The sequence below is a fragment of the Echinops telfairi genome, unplaced genomic scaffold (assembly GCF_000313985.2).
Source record: "Echinops telfairi isolate 266 unplaced genomic scaffold, ASM31398v2 ScPeMD7_443;HRSCAF=831, whole genome shotgun sequence".
Lineage (NCBI taxonomy): Eukaryota > Metazoa > Chordata > Mammalia > Afrosoricida > Tenrecidae > Echinops > Echinops telfairi.
The window spans coordinates 61949104-61958561 of record NW_022104341.1 but is presented as its reverse complement, the minus strand read 5'-3'; positions in this window follow the sequence as shown (position 1 = coordinate 61958561).

The window sequence follows — 9458 nt, the reverse complement described above, 5'->3', positions numbered from 1 at the left end:
TGTTCTCAACCTCTTTATTTCTCTTTCTTTAACAAAAGACCAAAAGCCAAACGCACTGCCATCGAGTTGGTGCTGGCTCATAGTGGCTCTATAGGACAGGGTAAAGCTGCCCTTGTGAGTTTATGAGACTGAAACTCTTTATGGAGTAGAAAGCCCCATCTTTCTCTTGAGGATTGGCTGCTGGTTTCAAACTGCTGGCCTTATGGCTAGCAGTCCACTTCATAGCCACTACATCGCCAGGATTTCTTCTTCTCCTACTGCCTAGACTCCTAGAGAGGGCGTGAACTGCCTTTTCACCAGTGTGCACCCAGGGCCCTGGGCCAGGCACTTAAAAGGGTAATAAATATTTTGGAATACGTGAATGAAATCTACTAGTTACTAGGCAGAATGTTTAATTTGCTGTGACCTCATTTAAGAAAAAAAGAATTTAAATTTACTTAAAAATAATGCATCACCCATTGCTACAAAAATTAATTGGAGGTGGAGTCGGGGGACACCAACCCAAAACCGAACTCCCAGCTGTTCCATCAATGCGGCTCGAAGGGAGCCTGGAGCACAGGGTAGAACTCCCTGTGATTTTCTGAGACTGGACCTCTTTCCAGGAGTAGAAAGTCCCACCTTTCTTCCATAGACTGACTGGTGGTTTCGAACTGCTGACCTTGCACTTGGCAGCCCACCGTGTAACCACTGTACCACCAGTGCTCCTCGGCATCAGGGAGAGGCTCTACAAAATAGCCTGAAAGTCCCTGAGTGGTACCAATAATTAACACACAGCTACTAGTCCAACGAGTGGAGACCCAAGTCCCTCCTTAGAAGGAAGGTTTGGTGGGCTACTTCTAAAGAAGCAACTGTGAAGAGCCCTCTAGCAAATTATACTCTGACACCCCACACGTTGGAGTTGGAGCCAACGAGGCAATGACTGGTTTAGCTGAGAAAGGCAGTTTTTCATCAAGGAAGTTACGAAGCCAGGTCCCCAGCTGCAGGCAGACTCACAGTAAGGGGCGCCGGATGGGATGAGGCAGGTTTGCTGGCCCTGGGTCGCACATGGCAGGGGACACGGGGTGTGCTCCTGGAAAAACCAAGAGCTCCGAACAAGAAGCATTCTTACAACGTGGCACATAAGCAAGAAGTGAGGTCACTGTCGGCCCGAGCGAGTCTCGTGTCTGTCTGAGTGTCCTTGGGAATGTTTGAGGGCACTGGCTGGCTTTTCACCAAATGTGAACGCTCCCCCTAGATGCATGATGCTGGATTCGTGGGTGTGGGCTAATGACTGTTTTCCAGAAAGCATGTCTCCTGTGATTGCTGAGCACTGCTCTCCAGGACACAGAAAGGCTCATTCAGAGGAGCAGACGGCATGGCGGTGCTGTTCCCTCAAGGCTGCCTCCTCTGGTTTCTGGCTTCATTTGTACAGTGTGATAGGAGGGCTGTTATTATCCCAGATACGAAAACAGCGATTGTCAGAGTCTGGGTGAACTGTGCAGCCTCACAGCCGTGAAGCAAAGAGCAGACCTACCACCCCACCCCCCCCCAACTGGGGGCTATGGGAATTGTTTTCTCCTGGCTAACCATTGCTGTCGAACAAAGCAGGCACAAATCTCGTAAACCAGCACCATTTTATTAGGCTCACAGATTCCGAGGGCCAGGAAATCCGAGGGGCACCATGGAGATAGCGAGTCTCTGCTCCACTGCCCAGGCCTCACCTGGGAGACTGGAATAGTGGGAAGAGCGCAAATGGCCGGGGGCTGGAAACTGGGGGTCCCTACCCTCCCAGGCTGGGTCAGAAAGACTACCAACTGCTGTGCTTACACATTGCCTCTCAGAGTGTCTTGGGTTTATCACAGCCCAGTGTTGAGCTCCCAGAGGGAGCTTCTCTGGGCAGGTGTTCTGCGTGTCTTGGACAGAAGCTGTGTGCTCTTCTGCGACCTAGTCTTGGGGGTACAGACACTTCGGCCACGTCCAACAGCTACTAAGCCAGTCAGTCAGCCCAGCCCAGATTCAAGGGGGCGGGGGAGTAGGCTCTCTCCTGGGTGGGAGAGTGGCAAGGTCCGAAGAACACGTGAGATGAGGACTAATGTTGTAGCCATCTCTGGAAGGAGGCTGGGAGGAGGAGGATATCCCAGATAAGAAAACATCTGCCACAATGTCAAATGAGTCCTCTCCCCACCTCCCCCAGTAAATATGTCATTGAGTCATAGGGAAATGAATTTTATTCAGACATTATTTTCACCAAGAGCTTCCATCGACCATTTATTGAGGTATGGATGTGTATGCGTTACCATCTCACATTTCCATGCCCATGGCAGACATAACTAATTGATGCAGCACTGTTTCTACTAAGCCCAGATATTTGTTAGGTGCTGTTGAGTTGGTTCCAACTCATAGGGACCTTATCATAGAATGAAACACTGCCCAGTCCTGCACTATCCTCACTATTATGTTTCCGGCACTGTCTCAATCTATCTTGTTGAGAATCTTTCTTCTTCGTCTTCCATTGGCCCTCTGTTTTACCAAACATGGTGTCCTTTTCTTGGGGCTAGTCTCTCCTGACAACATGTCTAAAGTACATGAGAGGACATCTTGCCATCTTTGCTTCTATGGAGCATTCTGGCTGTACTTCTTCCAAGATAGATTGTTTGTTCTGGCAGCCTCTGGTACTGTCAATATCCTTCACCAGCACCATAATTCAAATGCATCAGATAGGGCTCCAGAAATTCTAATCCAATGTGAGAATGTGAATGAAAACCTAGTAGCCATATCTGAGGATTATTGCTACTGCCTTATTTTTACTAATACCTAACTATCTTTTGAGAATACTAAAGTGTATTTGAAAATTGACCAGACAACCAGGAATATCCTAACAATCAGAACTTCTACTTCTCCAAATAGCCTGTACTTTTTCACATGAGCCTGATTTTGCATATGGGGTTCCATCTTTTGGATTCCCCCTCCCCGATCCTCCCACCCCACCCTGATGTACTAATGGGAGTGTCTGCTCCCGCCACTGTTCCTGCTAAGGGAAACTAACTTCTGCTCAGGGACGCTGTGGCCATGTTCTGTGCCATGAGTCACCACCACGGGGACTGACACAGTGGCTGCAACGTAATCATACTAGTGCGGACCTAGCTATGCTTTGTTCCCTTGTGAACAGGGTCCTTATGAGTTGGAACAGACACATGGGCACCTAACAATAAAACTATTTCACCCTCACACTAGATCCGGTATGATTTTATGCCCGTTTTTCACATCAAACAGGTGAGTGGAGGTTAGATAACACCCTCATGATCACATTAGTATTAGTGACGGGACTGAGATAAAACACGGGAGGTCAAGCCTGCCTTCTTGAACACTGACCCTCATTACTGTGACCTCCTCTTAGAGCATTAGGAAGGCCTGTGGTGTTCTAACAACTGGAATGCCAAGGAGTCCCTCGGGTCCCTGGTCCATGTTAAACCCCACTGAGCGTCCCGCCAGCTCCGCCCCGAGTCAGTGGCTCTGTTCCATTACTGTGCCAAGCGTGTTGCATGGTATCCTTGTGGAATCGGGAGTGTCTGGAGCAGTGGTTCTCCACCTTCCCCGTGCCATGACCCTTTCATACCCTCATGTTGTGGTGACCCTGCCCCCCCCCCCCAGCCATAAAATTATTCTCTTTGCTACTTCATCACTGTCATTTTGCTACTGTTGTGAATTGGGCAACCCTGGTGAAAGGGTCGTTCGACCCCCAGAGGGGTCGTGAGCCACAGGTTGAGAACTGCTGGTCTAAAGTCTTTATTCAACATACAACAAAAATCCTCACCACTGGACCATTAGATAATATGATAAATGGAGAAAAGATTGACGTTGGGAAGGATTTCATTTTGCTTGGATACACAAAGCAGTCGAGAATTCACACAAACACTGGGCAAATCTGTTGCACAGACCTCTTTACAGTGTGGAAAAGCAAGACATCGTGCGTGGTCAAGCGGAGGGTCAGAAAGTGAGGAAGACCCTGGGTGAGATGGGCTGATGCAGAGGCTGCAGCAACGGCTCACACACAGGAGCTAGGAGCATGTCTCAGTCCGGTCGGTCAGTGCGTCCTTCTGACGGACACAGAGTTGCCCTGAGTCTGAACTTAACGTTGCACCTATCAGCAACCACAGAGCCCTCCCTGGTGGTATAGTGGGTGTAGTGTTGGGCTGCTAACTGTAAGGTCAATGGTTCAAACCCATAGCCATTCTGAGACAGAAAGATGAGGCTGTCTGCTCCCATAAAGACTTTTTTGGTATCTTTTTCTGTATATGAAATCCAGGATAGGTAAATCAACAGAGACAGTAACTGGATTAATGGTTTCTTAGGAATATGGCAAGGAGGGAAATGGGGAAAAGTGAGTACAAGAAAGAAAAAAATGTTCTGAAATTGATTGTATTTCTGATTAAATATTAAAACGTTTTAATATTATTGAACTATCATATGATATATGATTTATATACCAATAAAAGTGTTAAAACCAAAAACAATTGTAATTTATACTGTTAGTACAGTATTCTGTATACAAGGGGGCCTCAAAATCTCATGAAAAAAAATCCATTATTTTATAATTCCATCTTTTCTATGAACTTTTTGAAACTTCCTTGTATATGTTCAATTGGTCAACTGTGTTCACATTATTCAAATCATTTATTTACACTTTAACAATTTTGATTGTGAATTAGGTAAGGATTTTCCAATCATGTATATTCCTTGTGATTTTTTTTCATCTCTATTTTATCAGTGAGTGTAAGACGTGATTTTAAAAAAGAGAGCGTTACGATCTCAGAAACACCAAGGAAAAGTCCAGATCTGTCCTAGAGGGTGATTTCGTGTCAGAATCAACTCAGTGGCAGTAGTAGCGTTGTTGTTGTTGTTGTTTAGTCCTACCACACCATAGGGCCAGGCTCTCTAAGAGACTGCTGCATCCTGGGTGGCTGTTGGGGTGCAGGGCCCAGGTCTCAACTCATACTTCTTTCTGGGTCTCTGGAATTTCTTCTCTCATTGCTTCTATCACTCCTCTTTTCCCTATACCACCAGGACACTTAACATCCTCCGCTCAGTGAACCTGAACTTTGACAAGGCCAGAAAAATCAAGGCAAGAACGCTCTGTTGATGTGGCGAAAAGTGCAAGGCAGACAGTAACCCGTCACAGGTGCTTGCTGAATGAACGCCACGTTTCTCTGACCAAGACTTTCTTTTCCTCACCAGTTGGTCTGCCCCTTGCCTGTTCCTTCAGCAGTTACTTCAGTCACATTTAATGTATCCTCATCTTTGGCAGAGAACACCCCCTCGTGTAATAATTAGAGCTCATACAGGGTGCTTGCCCTATACCAGATATACTCGAGAAGATACAGATAAAAATTAAGCATGGTTGGATAGTACATATTTTGAAATACTAGTTCAAGAATTTTTTCTCTTTTTGTAAGCCCAGATGGCTTCTTTTCTTGGAAAAATTTAACTTCAGAGTAAAATAACTTATATAGTCCAGTCCAGTCCTCGTTTGCTTTCCTTTAGAAGTTAGCACTTCAGTCACGGAGTAATATTGGTTTCAAAGAGCCTTAGTATTTCTGTGGTGTGACAAAACTTAGGAGCCCCGGAGAGTAGTTGGGCTGCTAACACCCAGGTCAGCAGTTCAAACCCACAAGCCATCCCACAGGAGAAAGAGGAGGATTTCTCCTCTCCCAAGAATTACAAAATCCACCGAGGAAGCTCTACCCTGGACTATAGGGCTGCACTGAGTCAAAATCGACTCACTGACTGTGAGCAAAGTAGTAGCATACCTATGGCAGATTTTTATGTTAGTGAGTTTTACTGACTTTTGCTAGACCCTGCCTACTGATTCAGGGTTGTCTTGTGACAGTACAGATTCAAATCATACTGACAGACTGGGAAATCCAGCATGGATTGATTCATTTCCTCCTTGCTCTGCAACCTTCTTCTCCTGCTCCCCCTTCTCCTGCTGAGGAAAGTGGTACAGAGAGGTCGTGTAACTTGTCCAAGATCAGCTGGTCAGACTCTATTATTATTATGGATGGAATTGTGCAATCCCTCAAAACAATATGTGTTGAAGTCCCTGCCGACCCCTTTTAAAGAATGACCTATATCCATAAGTAGACAACAGTAACCCTAACGCGTAGCTAAACAGAGTATAGGCGACAAGTCTAGGTCAGTGGTGAAACAATATAGGGAGAAGCAGCAAGAATATCACCTGTGTCACTGAATGGGGCGTGTTGACATTGTTGATCTTAAGAGGTTCTGAGGTGTTTCTTTTCATCGAAAAATATAATAAATATTAAAAACATGGCAAAAAATATTATGTTTTATATCCTACTTTGGTGAGTAGCAACTGGGGTCTTGAAAGCTTTGGGCAGCCCTCTAAGGAACAACTATTGGTCTCTCCTCATCCAGAGGGAAGAAGCGTGATGAAAATAGACCTCTAGAAGCAGCCAGCCCTGTGGGCCAGTGCACCAACCAGACAGTCTGCGCAACTCGGAGACCATCGAGCTAGAGGGTGCCCCAATCCCATTGCCATCTCCTCCTAAAAGGATCACATGGAGTGTTCGTGAATAGCGTAGAGAAAACAATTCTTGTTCTTTATCCATAAAGTAGACTGGACATGCTTTCAGGTAGAGACTGGTGGGACCCTGAAGACTATGGTCCTTAGTCATCTTTCAGGTCTGGAACGGAATCCACTTCTGTGTTAGAATAATCCATAATTAAGGTCAAAAGGGCAGCATTTACCCAGCGACCCCAAAAGTTCAGAGGATTTGGAAAGAGATAAGAATGGAAACAAGAAACATAGGGAGGAGGCAGGTATATTTAAAGGATTGCAATGGATGCGCTGTGCAAAATATGTATGGATTGTTGAATGTAAAACTGAGGATCTGCTCTAAATCTTCACTTGAGTCATGATAAGTCTAAAACCAAAAAGTCATCTACAAGTCTAAAGGTTGACATTTCAAATTTACCCTTAGGCACCTCGAAGACAGGCCTGGTAATCTGTTTTTGAAAGGCCTTGAAAATCGTTTAGTTCCATTTTATATTCACTGGATTATCCCGAGTCAGAATCAACTCAGCAGCAATTAACAACAGTCTATCTGCATAATGCAAATGGTTTACTGCGCAACTCACCCAAAGGGTGAAGGATGCAGGAAGCATCAAAAGAAGATGGAACAACTACAGAGAGTCACTGTGGCAAAAAGAATTAGTCGACATTCCATCATTTCAGGAGGTAGCATATGAGCAAGAACCAATGGTGTTGAAGGAAAATATTCAAGCTGCACTGGAAGCAGCAGCCAAAACCAAGACTCCAGGCACTGATGGAATACCAATTGAAAGGTTGCAACAAGCTGGTGAAGCACTGGAAGCACTCCCTCATCTATGCCAGGCAATTTGGAAGACAAGAGAACATGGAACAAGGGATGTCATTGTTGATATCAGAGAGATCTGAAAATAGAGAATACCAGAAAGAAGTTTGCTTGTGTTTTATGGACTGTGCCAAGGCCTTGGACTGTGTGGCTCATAACAAACCCTGGGTAACCTTGAGAAAATGGGAATTCCAGAGCACTTCACCATGCTCACATGTACATGGACCAACACGCAGTTATGGCAACCCAACGGGATACACAGCCCGGCTTAAAATCGGGGAAAGCGTTCATCAGGGTTGTATCCTGTCACCGTACTTATTCAGTTTGGATGCGGAGCGAATAAGAAGAGCAGCTGCATTACGGGAAGAAGTCTGTGGCATCGGGATCGGAGGGAGGTTTATTAACAACCTGCAGTATGCAGATGACACAACCTTGCTTGCTGAGCGGGAGGAGGACGCGAAGCACTTGCTGATGAAGGTCAAGGATCGCAGCCTTCAGTATGATTACCACTCAATGTAAAGAAGACCAAAGTCCTCACAACTCGACCAGTCAATAAGTAACATCATGATACATCGTGAAAAGCTTGAAGTTGGCAAGAAATTTGTCTCGCTTGGATCCACCATCAGTGCTCATGGAAATAGCAAGTGAGTGAATTGCGTTGGGGAAATCTGCTGCACAAGGCCTCGTTAATGTGTCGAAAAGTGTTGCTTTGAGAACGAAGGGGCACCTGACTGAAGCCATGGTATTTTCAATCACCCGTGCATGTGGCAGTTGGACATTGAATAAGGAAGACTAGAGATGAATTGACACATTTGAATGAATGGTGCTGGCAATGAATATCGGAAGTACCACTGACTGGCAAAAGAAGGAACAGATCTGTCTTGGAAGAAGTACAGCCAGAATGCTCTTTAGAAGAAAGGATGTCCAGGCACATCAAGGAATACCAACGATGGTTGGCAGACACCAGAAACTAGGAGAGAGGTCCTCAGAAGAAATGGAAATGCCGGATTTTGACTTTTAGCCTTCAGAATTGTAAAAAAGTAAACGTCTGTTCTTTAAAGCCTGTTCTTTGAAGCCTGTTAGAGCAATTTTAAGTAGCTAAGGCAAGAACCTACTCCCCTACCTTGTTAGCCTTAATTAAAGTATAATTCACGTACCATAAAATTCCCCTATGTGAAATGTACAGCTCAGTGGTTTCCAGTATATTCACAAGATTGTACAGCCCTTAGCACTATTCAGTTCTAGGACACGGTATCACTTCCCAGCCTCTAAACACAAACAAAAACCCTGTTCCCATCAGTCGTCACTCCTCATCCCCCCTTTCCTTCAGCCCCCGACAACTCCTAATCTACTTTTGTCTCAAAGGATTTCCCTAATGTGGACATTGCGTATGGAGGGGATTGTAACTATGGTCTTTTGTGTCTGTTGAATTTTTATTGCAGCACCAGGCAGATGCTTTGTGATGCCCATTTGACAGGTGGCGATCCTCTCTCACTGCAGCGAGTCGCTCCTGACTGAAGTGACCGTAGAGGACGAATAGAGCTGGCTCTGTGTGTTTCTGAGGCTGTGCCTCTTTAAGGAAGTAGACGGCCTCATCCTTCCCCCACGGAGCAGCTGATCCAGTGAGATGGCTGATCTTACGGTTAGCAGCTCAGTGCTTAACCCAGCACACCACCAGAGCTCATGTGAAGGAAAACATGTCGTTGGGTGCTGTCGGCCCATTCCGACTCAGAGCGACCCTGTGTACGAAACACTGCCTGGTCACGTCGGGGCCTGTTGTTGCAGCCCTGGTGCCAATCCATCTTGTCGCAGCTCTCCTTTTTAGCTGCTCCTCCACTGTCCCAAGCATGAATGTCCTTTTCCAGGCGCTGGACGCATAGCGAGGTGAAGTCACTGGTTTCCAGTCCCGGATAGTGAGTGGGGGAACGAGACTGAATCCTTGCGGCCTGGCCTCAGAGCCTGCGCGTCTGAGTCGTACACAATTCTAAGGCTGCAGAGATACTGCCCACACCCATCGTGATGCCTTCCATGAGAAAATGCACCGTGGGTCAGTGGTAGAAGTCGTGCCTTCCATGAGACAGACCT